At 36.3% G+C, this 17,685-nt stretch overlaps 1 pseudogene; it reads right to left on the bottom strand.

Annotated features, from left to right (window-relative positions):
* Positions 1 to 1,071: 1,071 nt before the first annotated feature.
* LOC108588566 (large ribosomal subunit protein eL33 pseudogene) lies at positions 1,072 to 14,209 on the bottom strand (annotated as a pseudogene).
* Between the last annotated feature and the right edge of the window lie 3,476 nt (positions 14,210 to 17,685).

The raw sequence follows: 17,685 nt of genomic DNA, 5'->3' as shown, positions 1-17,685 counted from the left end.
GTTGAAAGCACTGGAGAAACTGAAGGAAATGTGTTCTTTAATATGAACGTTACTATACTTTTTTTTTCTTTTTTCTTTTTTTTTGAGACAGAGTTTTGCTCTTGTTACCCAGGCTGGAGTGCAATGGTGCGATCTCGGCTCACCACAACCTCCGCCTCCTGGGTTCAGGCAATTCTCCTGCCTCAGCCTCCTGAGTAGCTGGGATTACAGGCACGTGCTACCATGCCCAGCTAATTTTTTGTATTTTTAGTAGAGACGTGGTTTCACCATGTTGACCAGGATGGTCTCAATCTCTTGATCTCGTGATCCACCCGCCTTGGCCTCCCAAAGTGCTGGGATTACAGGCGTGAGCCACCGCCCCCTTTAAAGCCAGTAAGTTGAGAAAAAATCCAAACAACTTTGTGTGCTACTCTGTAGGTAATTAATATACGGGACCTCTTACCCCAAGGGTACCGTTTGAAAATATAAAATGCTGTATATTCCTCTCAACTGAGGAACTATATACCCAAAAGTATTGTTGCAAAACAAATTGCTGTTAAAAATTATATAATGATAGGATAAAGCAATGATTAGTAAACAGAAACATTAACGCAACTAAGAAAGTCCTTATATATTTCACGTATGTCAAAATTAAAAGGATACATTTTCAACACATTACCTAATTGTCAGTAACATTTTGCCCATCTTAAAATAGGAATGTTGGACAATATAAAGTTTACTTTCACATACTATCTTTTACTTTGACGAAAGTCTTCTACAGTTTTAGTGAGATGGTGGTAAATTTGCTACATTTTGTAGGAAAAAAAATTCTTTAAGACAGTACTTCTCAAACTATTTGTGGAAAAGTTCACTGTTACCCACAAATTTATCCTTGATCAATATTCTTATAAAACAAAAGAACAAATCCCTAGAAATATCGTATAGGAAAGGTACAAAACAACAAAGAAAAAAGGCATAAAATTCTATCAATATGTTTTATAATCAAAAGAAACAAACTGTTATATACATTTTTTTCTTTCTTTCTTTTTACAAGTGCACAAATCCACTTTTCTTTATTGAGTTTTCACTACTTTAAATCCTTGAGGGGTACAGCATCACTCGGATTCTGTGTCCAACAGCCTAAGCAGGAAGATTGCTTTGGAATTTGGCACGAACCATGCCCCTGTTTCAATAGGCCCGAGTTTCCTTTCCCCAGATTACTCTGGCTTGGTTTGGTTTGCCACCAGGAGTCACTGTGTTGTTCTTTGCTATATATACGTAAGTACATCTCTTGACCAAATAGAATTTTGTTTGATCTCGGGCATAAACACCTTCAATTTTAAGAAGAGCTGTGTGTGCCCTTTGGTTCCGGAGACCCTACTTATAGCCAGCAAAAATGGTCTCGGACCACAGGCTTCCCGACAATATTTCCTTTTAGAAGTCCTGTTCCCAGCAGGCCTCCACAGGATCCAAGATGGCAGAAAGAGAAAGGGAAGCTCCAATTTTATGAAAGCTTATTCTCGATGTCTATTCTTCTCCAGCAGACAGATAACAAACCTTCAGAAATCGTTCTGATCCACAAAGCACACTAGAGAATGACTCTCTTTACTGGCATATTACAGAGATTGATTCCTTGTCCATATTCCATTCCTGTCAGAACTTCTATGAAGTTTTGACTGTCACTTCTGAGACCCTGTCTAAATTCTTTCTTTATTCGTTGTAGCCATTCAAGGTAACTTGTGGTAGATAAAGCTTTGGATGACCTTGATTTAATTCCAATAGCTGGAATTGAGTTGGTAAGTGATTTTGACCAGCACATTTTGGAAAGCCACAGAGCACACATCTCAGCCTTGTTAGGCTTCCTCCATTCATACCCAGTTCATCACCCCAGATATGCACTCAATGACATTTTTAGAACTCAGGGCTATTTTTATTTAATTTCCTTTATTTTTCCCAAAGCTGAAGTGTAAAACCGTTATCCACACTCCTCTATTCTCTTTCCCTCCATTTTTATCTCTCCATTATTTTATTTCCATTTTTTTCTAATGCTCTACAAGAAAAGTGATGGAAAAATTAGTACCTAGTGAACACAAAACTCTCTCATTCGAAGATGTAAATTGATGAAAACCTCTATAAACTAGAATCTTAAGTAAAGGAGAGACTCACAGTTAACAAAATTAATTACCTAAAAATTAACTTTAGATACAAAATATTTTCATTAAAATTTGTGTAAGATGGATCTTTAATGGGCAATAACAAAAATCCCATGTCTGATGAATTTTCCTAAAACTTTAGTGTTTATATCAGGTAACTAGGCATGTCTGCACTAGTTAAATGGGTCTTAGGTGTGACATGATTTATCAATCATATGTTTTTGTAGCTAGGTAAAAGTTAAGGTTTAAACTCTTTACAACCATACAGCCAGCAGTAACTTCTCCTTGGAGATAGTAGAAAGCATTATTGGAGGATCAAAACCTCCCTGCTCTGAGGCCAGTTTGGGCGATGACAATCTGTGTGAAGTTTATCACACCACTTCATTTGGAGCTTCTGACTTGCCATTTGTTAAATAAAGACAGTTAAACCTTTCGAGGAGGACTGCAGATCAAATGAAGTGTATGGTTGAGATTTAAAAGCAAAATCGCCTCTTCGCAATGAAACCATCACTAGTGACTAATGACTTCATGAGAATTTAATCTGAGCTTTTCATCAAGCATATGTTGTCTGCCAGGGTTTGTTCTAAGTACTTTACAAGCATTAACTCCTGTGATTTTCAGAATGGCATGATGAGGCAGGTACTCATATTTATTCTCAGTTTGCATTTGAGCAAACCAAAGCACTTTAAATGCCAAAATGGATTAAATCATTGACTCAGGGACACATGGCTAGGGAGTCAGTCCTGGGATTTGAACTAAAGGCAGTTCAAGTTAACATTTTTAACACTATGCTATGCCTAGGCCTGGAGATTCTTGCAGTCTAATTAATACAGGTATCCAGGGCTGTGTGCGGTGGCTCACACCTGTAATCAAACACTTTGGGAGGCCAAGGTGAGCAGATCACTTGAGGTCAGGAGTTCGAGACCAGCCTGATCAACATGGTGAACTCTCGTCTCTACAAAAAATGCAAAAATTAGCTGGGCATAGTGGTGGGCCCTAGAATCCCAGCTACTCGGAAGGCTCAGGTAGGAGAATCACTTAAACCAGGGAGGTGGAGGTTGCAATGAGCTGAGATCACGCCACTGCATTTCAGCTTGGGTGACAGAGTGAGACCCTTAAAATACATATAGGCACCCAGATGTCAACTTTGGTTGGCATCTCTTGAATATTTTAAAACTCTAACCCTTGCTCTGAACTTAGTCCCATGTTTTTCATTCAGATCACTAGCTCCTACATTCGTAATCGATTATTCAGTAATCAGTAACTATCAGGAATGTGTGAGATGTTGGAGGGCATCATGGTGACAAAGTCACATTCACTGCCACAGTGGTGTTTATTATTTCCATAAGGAAGACAACATTAAATATGTATATACAGAATGAGAAAATAATTATTTGACAGTGACAAGTGCTATGAAGGCTAATGCCACTATCAACTGTGCCTGGACTTCTGTAACAACCTCTTCACTGATCTGCCTGCCTCTAGTATTGCTTCATTCCAATCCGGTCATCACAAAATGCAGTCTGATCCATCTAAACGCAAATTTGACCATTTGGTGATCTTGCTTAAAGTCTTCCATGCCCCTTTGCCATCGCTCATAGGGGTCAATCTAAGCTCCCTGGTAACGGGCTTCTACCTCCCTCTTCAGTTACTTCCCATATTCTTTGGTTGTGGATTTTATGCCACATTAATTAAAGCTCCCTGTAGGCACTACTCTCCTATGCGTACACCATGTTTCTCTTTCTGTGCCTTTGTTCAGGTTGCCATCTCCACTTGCACCCCTTTCCACCCTTCATTTCCCGTCTTATGTTTACCTTTCAAGAATCACTGCTCTAGGAGGACTACCCTGACACAAGTTAAGGACTAAAAGCAAATGACATTGTGGTTTTTATGCCTTGATCAAATACTGTGTCTCTGTGTTATTTTCATCATTGCATAGAGGTGCCGAGGGAAACACCTAGTATGTGATTGATACTCAGCATATGTTTACAAAAGTGAACCAGAGAAGTTAGCAGGTTCTATCACCTCTCCCAGGTCCGTAGTCCCTATCCCATTTCTCTCCCTGAAGAAGGAGGATATTTACAGCTATATCTTAGTGAATATAATTGATATTTTTTCCAAGTACCATTCTCAGGTAAATGCTGACTCCTGCTTCACCTGAGATTAGACACCTGATGCCTGCAGGTCTGGGAAAATTCTAGGTCTTTATAATACTTATTATCCACACATTTGGAGCTATAGAACACAGGTGTTCACTTTTAGCAGGCATAGTGGTAAAAGCAAACAAAAACCATTGAAATGACTGTACAACAATTGCCTTCTATATTTTATGTCAAAGCTAGGTTGGAGATGTTGAACACATAATGCAGAGAGAAACAATTTTATTACATTTTGTCATATTCTAGGACCAGGTTTCACATACATTCTAGGTGTTTAATGAGCAGATTCTTTTCAACTCCTCTGAATAAACAGTACAGAGTCTCTTCTCAGTATATTAAGAAAGGCCCAGGAACACTATCCAGTAAGGACCATGGCTGAAATATGGTTTCTACTGATACATGTAATCAAAATTATAGATGAGAAAATGAGTTGAAATTAAATATTTGTAAACAAAATTCATTTGTCAATTTTGTTTCCTTTATGATCACATTCCCAATTAGAAATCAGCATTTTTTAGAATGAATTTAGAGTTCCAAGGATATTTCCCAAAATTGCCAAGAGATTCATTACTCAACATGCAAGAAAAATAAGTGTGCTAAGTTTTTACTTATGTGAGTGCAATTTTAATATTTAACGATTACGGGGAAGAAATATTGTGCTTTTCTACCATATTTTGTGGAAATAGAAATTGAGAGCATTTTCTGCAGGTTTTAGAAATGTCTTATTGGAAAAGTTAATAAAACCAAAGAATCAACACAATTCTATAGTATTCTTGAAGCTAAAATTGTGAGCTATGTGTTTCTTTTTGAAGACAGAAACAGAACTCAATCTTAAAAGTACGCTGAGCAAAGAATCATTCCCTGAGAAATGTGTTGCCTCAATCCTTTTGCACTCTGCAATAAAATGTAGCACAAGCAAATAAGAATTTATTTACTGCTGCATAAAACTTTGGAGAAACAAGCAAGGAAAGGAAGCCTGCTTTCGATTTCTACCATCTGGAAATATTAGAACTCAAAGCTAACATCTTTCCAGTTTTCTTGTAGAATAATAAGTAATGTGTCTTCTCCACTCTGCAGCTCTGCAGGCCAGAATAGATGTCATAGGAATAGTGATTGTCATAGGTAAATATCTCCATATAAGTATATGATTCCTCAAAAACTTGAAAGAACTTGAGAAAAATATTAATTTGGCTTTTTAAAATGTGCAACCCTCACACGTTTTAAATTAGAGAAGTTATGTGCAAAGTCATCATTGCTCTGTTTCGTAATCCCTTGTAAACATAGAACTTAACAATATTTCTTGAAAATAAGAAAACTTTTTCTTGACAATAGATAAAATAATTTTTTCTCTAAATAACATCTGAATAACGAGATTAGCCCTGAGTTTCAGAATGAGCCCTGTGAAGTATTACTTGACATTTTGCAAGTCACTTAACCCCTTTGGAGCTTCTGTTTCTCTTACTGTAAAATAATACTGACCACCCACCAAATTCAGGGAACTGAAGGCAACCCTAGACTTCAGAAATGTGCCAGTGCTGAGCATGAAAGTGTCATATAACTTCCAAGGAGGCAGTGTAGTTTGCTGTGGAAAGGGTTCCATTATCCCTCAGGAAACCAAGGTCTTGTTTTGTTCTCAATTTGGAGACTAAGTGACCTTTGAGAGGCCATCCACTCTTAGAGCTTCATTCATTCTTAAGGCGGCATCCAACCTCAGTCACCACTGAAATTCAAACACTCTTCTTTCTCCTGCTGATGTTTGGTTTTGTTTTTTTCTCCTATACTCTTAATGTCTCATTCTTTCAATTTCCTTGCCCTAACTGCTATGGTTTGAATGTGTCCCACACAGTTCTTGAGTTAGAAACTAAACCTCCACCGCAACAGTGTGAACTGTTCAAGAGGTGATTGGGTCATGAGGCTGTGCACTCATGCATGGAGTAATGACATTATGGCAGGAGTGGGTTTGTTATAAAAATGAATTCAGCTCTTGTGCACTTTTGCCATTGTGATGCCTTCTGCCATGTTATGACATAGCAATAAAGCTCTCGTCAGATGCAGCCCTTTATCTTAAACCTCCAAGCCTCCAGAATTATGTGTCAAATCAAATTTTATTGTTTATAAATTATCCAGTTTGTGATATTTTGTTACAGCAGCACAAAACAACGACACTAACATATTTAATATTTTTTCACTAAGAAAATCTGAAAATTGTCAGAAGATCCTTGTGTTCTTCTTTGAAAAAGTCACTTGGAAAAAGATAAACATAAATAATAATAAGTTTTTGATAAGTTCACCAGATAAAGTTGTTTTGCAGTTTCCAAGCAATAGATCAAAACTAAGTCAAGTTTTTAAAATTTCTTCCTTTTACTGTTCCTCAACCAATTTTGACCCCAGATGAAAGGCACTATATTTAATTATCCATGCTATTTAAATCATAAATTAAACCAAATTTTACATTGAAAATTGAGAAATAAATTTTACTCAAGAGAAAATGAACAGAGTTTATTCAAGGAGATTTAAAGATAAATAGCAACAATAATGTTAAGACAAGATGATCATATAAAACACATCTCACTGCAATTAATTCAAAGAAGCAATTTCCATTTATTTATTGTCTTTAATTGTGATTAGGAAAAAATATTACTTAAGAGGACTTTTTACAGTGCTTAATAATTCTACTGTTATTTGATAATTTGAGGTTTTCATGATATTTGCTAGTTAGAAACATGATCTTAAAAAAGAAAAACTTTGCAGTTATCTTCCTAAGCCAAAAAAAAAAAAAACCCAAAAAACAAAAAAGGGAATGCAGACTTCATGGTGATAAATAGAGTACACATTCAAGATGCTTCTGCTAGGTTCAACATACCCTTCTGCTTCTTGGGATGTTGATTACATTCAGTCCTGGACATCATTGGTAGACTCCCCAAAATTAAATGAAGTATAGAATAGTCACTTATGAAAATAGCTTTAGGTCAGTGTCAAAGTGCTTGAATGACAAGCAGCAAAAAGTGGCCAGCAGCTCATTGGCAAGAGCTTTAAAGAGGCTGCGTTCACATGGATCCAGTGGATCATATTTCTCTATTAAGAGAGGAAAAAATATGTAAGAAAGACAGCGAAACTCTAAGAGGTTTTTAATTTATATGAAGAAGTGTACATTTAAAAATAAAATAGGCCGGGCACAGTGGCTCACACCTGTAATCCCACCACAGGTCAAGAGATCGAGACCATCCTGGCCAACATGGTGAAACCTCGCCTCTACTAAAAAAATACAAAAATTAGCTGCGTATGGTGGCATGAGCCTGTAGTCCCAGCTATTCGGGAGGCTGAGGCAGGAGAATTGCTTGAACCCGGGAAGCGGAGGTGGCAGTGAACCAAGATTGCACCATTGCACTCCAGCCTGGCGCCTGGCCACAGAGCAAGACCCTGTCTCAAAAAGAAAATAATAAAATAAAATAGTCAGATGCATTTGACATTGAAAAAGAAACAAACAATATAAAAGAGATTCCTTTGTAGGGCACAGAAGTGAAAAGGTCATTTGCAAAGAAGCCCAGTACATATCTCAGGACTAAGTAAATTAAACACTTTGTTGTGGAGAATTTGCTACATTATTCTGTTTTGCAGAGTAACTCCAAAGTATGAATATGCACAAACCAGAAATACAAACTGGTCACAAAGATGACAGAAATACAAAAATAAGTGGCAAAAAATGTAGCTAAAAACCAGAATGACTCCAGCATAGTGTTAGAGGAAAAGATTTTTTAAAGAATGAGGTATCTACATCCTTTAGATAAGAAATAGACTAGAAAAGTTACAAAATATCCCAAGCAGCTTGAGGAATTAGAGACTCCAAAATAATGTAGAAGAAGAGGATATGAGAAGAAGGACAACTGTCTAGTGAGCTCTTTGAGATGGAGTCCAGATAAGAAGACCCAAGGTACCTCAGCTGACAGACAGCATTAACTACCAGACATGTAAAAAAGCCACCTTGCACCTTTCAGCCCAGTCTATACAGCTGCCGTCTGACAGCAACTACCCTAGTGATTCTAAGCAAGGCCAGGAAAACCACTCTTCAACTTACAGAGTTGAGAGAAAAAATAAATTCTTCAAAGAACAGATCTCTTTACAGCCTGTATACCCCAAACAAATGAGAGGCAAAAAATTATTTAACCTTGTTATCCTGTGCATAATAAAATCAATGTTTGCCTTATTTTGTTTGCATCTATAGTTTGCACTTTGGCAAAATATGCATCAATTCCAAATAAGATAATTTGTCACTAAAGCCATTAATTTTTCATTCCTCCAGCACCCAAAGTGGATTGATTATCAAAGAGTATACTATGTTTCTTTTACAACAGTAGTTTAAGCTATGAAAATTCCACTGATTCTAATTCCGTAAAATATTTTAAGACCAGGGAATTAAGGAATGCATTTTTCCATGAATCCTAGAGAAAGTTCTGAACTTCCTAATAAAACAATCACCATGTTATTAAAAGATCTAATGATACGAAATGATAAACAAATGCTTTCATCACAAATGCTGGGGCTGATGAGGCTATGTTAACACAGGACATTGATAAATGACCATTTATCCATACTTCCTCTGATGTATACACATCAAGTATATCCCAGGTATACTCCATATGTAAGTAGGGGTTCTTTGCTCTTCATTTAAATTGTTGAGTTCTTTAAGTCAGCTTGAAGAGTCATTATTTTCTTCGTAAAATTGAAATTATGTTTCTCATATTACACAAGACTTTTGCTCTGACAACATAATAGTTACAGAAAGAAGAAACTCCAATATTCCATATTGAACTTGTACTTACAGAACCCTCATAGTGATAACAGGCAACAACAGCTGAAATGATGGCAGCAGAAGGGAGAATTTTTAAGACCAAAGCTGGAAGAGTATCGAAGACTGGATCCAGAAACAAAAATAAAGATTGCCACTTATTATGAGTTACTTATACCAGCTCAGTATAAAATGCTGCATAGCACATTCTACCTCTTCTTCTACACTTTTGCTTTTCGTTGTCTGCGTCTTCTCCAGCAGGCCTGCCAGTATACCTAACAGATTCTCTTTTTGTGTGTTGGTAGCTATAATGCTCTCTTTGCACAAGCATGTCTTAAAATAAACAAACGAAATGACCTCTGTTCATTATTTTTTTCAAAATTACTCTGGACAAACCCTCCCCTAACCATTGCAGCTAACAAGTTCAATTCATAAAAGAATAAAACCACTCGTGGTCATCAACAGCAAGCCTTGAATGCTGAACTTTTTTTCCTAATATTGGACTGACTATACAGTTTGGCACCAGTAAACAGGACTCATGTCGCTGACTTCCCTTTAACAGTGTCGGCTATAAACTTTTCTCTAGCTGTTACTGCCATCGAGGATTTGTCTGCATATTTGAGGGGGAGAGCCAGGAAAAACAGTTGTGTTTGCCCAAGAACATGAGTCTGTCCAACAGTGGAATAAGCTGGGGATATCTAAGTGAGCTTAGGGTTTTGCACCCAGCTTAAAAGTGATCCTTCCCTTGATCTTCCCATTGCATTTTCTTAAGGGTATTGAAAGCAGAGGTTTTCTGAAGAAAGGTTTCGGCAAACAAGGCCAGGAACACTAAAACCTCAAACCCATGTAAATGGAATCAGCTGTTTGCTCTGAACCTAGTAGCCAGTCAGCCAACTTCACTCTCCCACACAACAGAGTTAAATCAGTGGTCAGAAATAATATAGTTAGAGATTAGACTAACAGGCTGAGGATTAGAATCTATCCCAACACCAAGCCTACTCCTGTCTGGCATTTTCTTTCTCTACATAAAAGACAACATTCTTAGTTTTTACATGGAGTTAAAAGATGTGTGGGCTAGATGACTGCCCTGAAGGGGTTTCATTTTCATGCAGGAGACGTAAACACATATTGATTAAATTACAATGAAATATTACAATACTCGAAAATGTCACAAGGCAGCAGAAGTGTCTTTAACATCAAAATTTCAAAGAAAATTCTGACTCTGGAAAATATTTAATATATATTCTGGAGGTGAAAATTAATATAGGTTAATTCCTAACTGATATTTCACTTAGAACAGAGAGAAGAGAGAATTTGGGACCTGACTGAGAAAAGCCTTGATACATCACTTTGGGTCTGAATTTTCTGATCAGTGCATCCTGCTTCCTTGCCTTGGAACGATCTGTGCATATTTTCCATTGCTTGTCTTACAGTCAAGGATTTCCCTGCATTTTAAGATGACAGTTGTTAGCTGAATAAATAGAGAATAAATGTTAAAAGATTAGGAAGCCACGTACTCACTGATTCATAGGCAGGGAAGATGAGTACCTTTGCAAGAGAGGTGGCAAAATGTTGAGGTTAGAGAGAACCTCCTGAGATCCCTGGTTATATTCAAAAGCCTATTTTGTGCCTAATGTCACCCTTTACACCAGCACCTATTGGTTACTAAAGTTTTAAGCACACATGAAAACTGACATAACATTTTAATTTGGAACTTATTAAACTAACACAGAAATAGTCATTTTCTTTTCTGTATCCAATCCTTGAGTTCAGAGGCTTTAATTTATAAACAGGGAGCTGGGCCATAGAGTCATTACTTCTTATGATTAAGTCTGTTTATGATACATTGTTTTACACATATATTTATTTCTTCACCCTTTTATACAACTCTAAGAATTTCATATATGGTTTAAGTAAGTCAGTTGTTGCTCTGGAGTCCTCAAACTACCTTTTCAAATGTGTAAAATAAAAACAAAATTAAGCATTTCGATGGTGAATAGACATAGAAAGAAAAAGCCTCTTTGTATCCATATAATCTGAAAATATTGGCATTTTCTTTTGGTTAAAAGTATGCACTGTGGTGGGTAGTGTAGCAAAGGTTAGAAAGTGAAAAGCAATTTCATACTATTCATTACTTATTTTAGAGCTATAAAAACAACTGTCAAGTTTAACTGATTGAAAGTTTTATTAAATATGATTAGCCTACATTATCTTTCACAGAATCACTTTTACTAAATAATTGTTTTGCATTTATTTTATAAGCTTCTAATGAGAAATCTAATTAGGTACAATATTATTAAGCCAGCTTTTACTTTAACTCTAAAGGTATAAGTGAAATACAGAAAATATCTATCAGGCCTTGGCTAAGAAAAACTTTGTTTCTCCTGAGTAGCCAATAAAAATGTATTGACATGGTGGGTTCTATAACTGATGGTGTTTACCTCTTTGCCTTGGCCACTGGGTTCAGAATTAAAGTTGAGCCAATGTAATTTTGGTCAGGACCTTGTAAGATACATGTACTTGCATAACACAATCCCTGGCTTCATTTCTATTCTGTCATTTTATTCTGTAATGTTTTAGGTTCTTTACATCTGATAACTCCTGTTATGGACAGAATTGTGTCCCCTCAAAATTTATAGATTAAAGTCTTAACCCCACAAAGTGACTGTATTTGGAGACAGAGCCTCTGAGAAGCTAACTCAATGTAAATGTCATAGGGTGGGACCCTAATCCAGTAGGAATGATGTCCTTATGAGAAGGCAAGGAAGCACCAGCGCTCTTTGTCTCTCTCTGCACTCACACAGTGGAAAGGCAGTGTGATGACACAGCAAAAAGGCAGCGCCCTGAAAGCCAAGAAAAACTACCCCACCAGGGGACTGTAAATCAGTTCAACTATGCAGAAGAAGTGTGGCAACTCCTCAACCAGAAATACCACTTGACTCAGCAATCCCATTACTGGGGATATACCCAAAAGATTATAAATCATTCTACTATAAAGACATCTGCACACAGATGTTTATTGCAGCACTATTTACAATAGCAAAGACTTGAAAGCAACCCAAATGCACATAAATGATAGACTGGATAAAGAAAATGTGGCACATATACACCATGGAATAATATGCAGCCACAAACAAAGGATGAGTTTATGTCCTTTGCAGTGATATGGATGAAGCTGGAAACCATCATTCTCAGCAAACTAACACAGTAACAGAAAATCAAATACCACATGTTCTCACTCATAAGTGGAAGTTGAACAGTGAGAACACATGGACACAGGGAGGGAACATCACACACCAGGGGCAGTCAGAGGGTGGAGGGCAAAGAGCGGGAAAGCATTAAGATAAATGCATGTGGTGCTTAAAACCTAGATGGCAGATTGATAGATGCAGCAAACCATCGTGGCACATGTATACCTGTGTAACAAATCTGCACATCCTGCACCTGTATCCCAGAACTTAAAGTAAAATTTAAAAAAAGAAAGAAAAGAAAAATTACCCCATCAGAAACAGTCCTGCCTGCTGGCGCCTTGGTTGTGGACTTCCAGCCTCTAGAACTTTAAGATAATATATCTTCACTGTTTAAACCGCCCAGTCTGTGGAAACCTGCATAGCAGTTTGTGTAGACCAATATATCTTTTTCTTTTTCTTCAGTAGTCAATCCTTTAAAGTAGGAGAACTCTATTGCACTATGTAGTCATCTGGCCACTCCTTCTTTCCCTGCTCCCTGAGAATCTCTTTGATTACCCCTATCCCCCCTTACAGAGACTGGTGTGAGTAGGACATACGCCTGGGAGATTTATCTGTATCATTCTAATGTTCAGAAATTCTCTCTCCTTTGACTATATCTTCCTCTTGTACCTGTTGTGTGAATGTGGGGTGGGGCAAAGTGCGTGGTGTGTGGAGGTCAAATCCTAAGGACTGTGTCTCTTGTTTATGCAAATTATAATATCTCAGGCCATGTTAACACACATTTTCCTGTCTTGAGAGTGCCACAGCCTCACTGGCTTTCTTGGCTATTTCCTTCCTGGCTTAATCATCACAGTTCTGTAAGTGCCAGAGAAGCATGAACTGAACTGTGGTTTCTGAATCCTGGTTCTGTATTCAGGGGCAAGCGTGAAATGAGGAGAATAGGCACTTGGGGCTACCTTTGACATTTTATAGAGTACCTAAAATCAAGCACATCTTGCCACTTCTTTCTGAAATAGCTTACATCTTCCCTAATAATCTAGGATATAAAAAATTCATATACACTCTAGTGTGAAAACTTTGTTACTTGTTCTTATAACGAATAGCCATGACCTTATTATTCCAAGAAAGCATTTATCCCTTCCTTGACCTGAGTTACATTATGCATTACAAAGATTTCTACATTGACTGATAGATATATGGCAACCTGAAATGTCATCTCTGTAATCAATAGGCAACTCCACTGAAGGAGAGAGATGAAGGGGAGATTTACAGTTCCCCTTGCCAGAAGTACTGATATGGACTGAATTACCTCCAAGAAGTAATGATGGCAGAGTTACAAAATGGATTTCATAACCAAATGTCCTGTTGGCCCAGGACGTTTACAACATTTACAACATAAATTTCATATCCATATAGCTTGCTATGTTAAAAGAGCTTGGGTGTTTAATCACCACTTCTCTTAGTTCAGACTGCTATCACCAAATACCACAGACTATGTACCTTAAGCAGCAGTTATTTCTCACAGTTCAGGAAGCTAAAGAGTTCAAGATCAAAGTGCTGGCCAGTGAGGTTTCTGTGAGGGCCCTCTTCCCGGCTTGCAGGCTGTCACCTACTTGCTGTATCTTCACATGGTGGAGAGAGAGATCATCTCTCTCAGGTCTCTTCTTATGAGGGCACTAATCCCAATTCATGAGGGCTCTTATGACCTACTTGCCTCCCAAAGGCCCTATGTCCAAATACCATTACATTAGGGATTAGGGATTCAGCATACAAATTTGAAGGGAACACAGACACTCTGTCCATAGCATGACCGTTTTGACAATGAGTAAAAGAGCTGTTTCGAAGGGTTTTCCTTGGTGGTGAGAGGAGGCCGTCGCTTCCTCCACTTTTGTGGAGGTTTTGTGGTGTTAAGATGTTGGTCTTGGCTTTCTGAAAAAGCATTTGAAACTCTCACAAAGTGACGTGAAAGACTAAACTTTTGATTGAATAATAGGGTAAGAGATGGTATGATATTTGGCCAATAACACACACAGGAGATACTGCGGCCACGAGGGTCCAGGGAGCTCATAGCTATCAACAGTGTCAAATATTTCAAAGGCAACGCGTCCTACTGCTTTTAATCTTATTTTTAAGAGTCACAAACTTCTTGAAATTAGTACATTTTGAAGACAGTCCACAAGAAGACATTCTCTTTGAGCTTACCAGCTACACCTGCAATGCGTACAGGTGTTAAAAACTAGAAAATGAACTCTCTGGCTTTCGTATATAAGAAGAACAGAAATTTTCTATCAAAACATTGAAACAAACATTTGATCTTGATTTGATTCAACTAAATGAGACCCAAGATCTTTAGTTTGTTCTTGTAGTTAAGGCTTAATTTCACTTCTAGTTACTTTCAGTCTGGATAGTCAAATAGGCTCTAGGATTAAAAAATGTTTGTGTGACTCTATCCACTGTAGTATATGTGTATGTTAGGCATACAAACACATTTGCGTATATGCACATCTACATATGTATATAGATGCATGTGTGTGTATATGTATAGATATATCCTAGATACAAATTTGTGTTCACTTGTTTTTAACTTTTTTCCTCGTGAAATTTAATCATTGTATTTCTCAGACATATTGCTTTAAAGAATACTCGCTAGCTACACAGAGTAACTGGTTTAATTCCTTGATATGAATACCTTCTATTTTTAGCAAATTATTGGTTTCTGGTATGGTGACCTATATCAACTAAAGATTAAGACAGTTGTGGGTGGATGTAAGATGTAACTGACATTCACTTCTTGTTGCTTAGGGCTTAAGCATATTATATAGTTTTGTGAGAATAAGTCTAGGGGTATTTTATGGCTATTTAAGTAGTTGGTGATGAAAATTTGTTAATAAAACATATTTAATTGTCTCCAATTTTTTATTATTTAGTTAAGAAGAAAAAATACCTTTAGCATGCAACAGATGTATAGCTACACTACTGCAGAAATACATTACATATATTATAAGACATGGAAAGTGAAAATTTAAAATTGTGAAAAAGATGAAATAAACAGTATTATATAAATACTTTTATTATATTTAATGGTATAAAATTTTGGGGTCTCAATATGCTATTAAAAATTACATATTATTAAGAGCATATTGTTGAAGTCTGTGTAGAATTGCCTCTCTGGTGGTAACAATACTGAGCTCTCACTAGCTTATAATGATAAAGTTTATTTCTTGTTCACATTAGAGTCCAATGTGGGTTGTGTTTTCATAGGTTATTTTCTCTCATGTAATTCCAAGATGAGTTTGTCTTATAATGTTGCCACAGTTGCCTCCAAAGTCACTTTTAAAAAGGAAAGTAAAATCTGAAATATTGCACATGAAGGCTTAAGAGCTAGGCTCAGAAATAATGCACAACTTTTGAACTTACATTTCATTACCCAGAATTCAGTCAAATTATTCAGATCTTACTGCAAATGAGGTTGAAAAATGAAGGCTTATGTGTCCAGGAAAAAAACTTGATAAGGTAAATACCATCAGTTTGAAAATAGGTTTACTATATTATTAACATTTTTATTAACTTAGTGTAAGAAAAAAATTAAACAACTTTAGGTTTAAAATATATTGGCTTAATATACTATATTACAGAAATTCAAAGATCTGGGTTTAAATTCTATTTATTTTAAAACTGGCTTTAAAAGCTGTGATTATTGAAAAATTTGCTTTATAAACATATATAGATTCAAATGGAGGAAGAGAATTTCAAAACTATATTTTTATGCTTTATGGGCCTTGAAACTCTTTTGTCCAACCAAGGAGAGTATTTTAGCTTCTGACCATATTTTTGTAGGCAGCAGGCAAAATAAGTATTTTTATAATTGAATTAAGGAATTTTCAAAAGTGTTTTCTAAATTTTTATTCTACCTTGAGAGAAATTTTGAATAGTACTTGTTTAAGAACTATATCTTAGAGCAATTGTTAGAGAAATTAAATCACTACCTCTTAGTCATGATGGTATCATACGATTATTTACTTATAAACCATCAAGGTATAATGTGCCCTTAGGAGGAGGTTCATAATTAATTAGAATAAACATAAATATATAGATTGAACAGTCTCCCTCACAATTTTAAATGCTTTGAGGTTGACGCCTGATTTTTACTTTGCAGCATGGCTAATAAAGAGTTTATCTATTAAAATGGTTAGATTCTCTATGTTCTCAGTTTTGTTGGGCTTGCATTGTTGCTGTTATTTTCAATCTGCAATTTCTTAATCCAAACATTTTAAGCCACTTACTCATTTTATTATCATTAAATTGTTTAAAACTGTATGATATAATTTATAAATTCACTTAGGTGAATACAAGTAAACTACAAATGATTGCTATACACCAACAGAGAGAAAAATGAGTGAAAATTTCACGTCCAGTCCCTAGACATTTTGGATATCCCACTCTTCCCTCTGGATGTTGAGTGACTAATATGTGACCATCTGATACATGGCCTGGATGAGATCTTCCAAGACCATCTATATTTTATACATTTATAAGATAATTGACTTATAATTACAAATAAATACAAGTAGAAATTCTAATATTTTCTTCCTTTAACTCAATGGGGCATCTTGAACATTCTCTGAGTATGTACACCCCACAGTTGAGGACTCAGCTTTAGGAACCAGCAGGTGGGTACCTCCCTGAGGGAATAAAAGATATTACAATAAATTAATCCCAAAAATTTTATGCAGAAAACTTGAAATATAAATCAAAGTGTTTGTTATTGCCTATGTGTAAATATTAGTTTTTTAGTTTGGTATTATTCTCATTAAATGGTGTACCATAACTCTTTTATTATTTAAGTATCCTCTAGTTCTAACATGCCCTTAGATATTAGCCTGGGTGAATTATCTCTTTAACGAAAAATTTAAGGGAGGGAGTGAGGGAAAGCAAAAGGGATAAAGCATGGGGCAGATATTGGCCAGTAAAGCTATTTTCTGCCCAGGTGTCAAAATCAAGGTTGCTTCAGCATTTGATTGCCCATTCACAGGCAAATTTTGTAAAAAAAAAAAAAAAAAAAAAAAATCAAGCAAGGTTTTATGCTTTAGTGTCCATCCAGCTTGATGTTAAAAGAGAAGTAACCATTCTTCATAGTATTCTTTGTTCATAGTATTCATGTACATAGTATTCATGAATTTCCTAAATTTGCATCTGGATTTTACCTTACTTTGGGTAAAATGTTATTGTATCTATTAAATATATTGTAGTGATTAAGACCAGGGGCCCTGAAGTTAGAATTTCTGGGTTTGAATACTGCCTCTAGTGTTCTTTAGACTCAATTTTCTAGTTCATAGATTCATTTTGAGGGTGAAATAATGTAATATGCGAGGATGAGTACAATGCCTGCATACAATTTATATCTAATATTACTTATT

The sequence above is a fragment of the Callithrix jacchus genome, chromosome 16 (assembly GCF_049354715.1).
Source record: "Callithrix jacchus isolate 240 chromosome 16, calJac240_pri, whole genome shotgun sequence".
NCBI lineage: Eukaryota > Metazoa > Chordata > Mammalia > Primates > Cebidae > Callithrix > Callithrix jacchus.
Note: the sequence above shows the minus strand (reverse complement) of the source record. Positions and strands in the feature narration are given on the sequence as shown.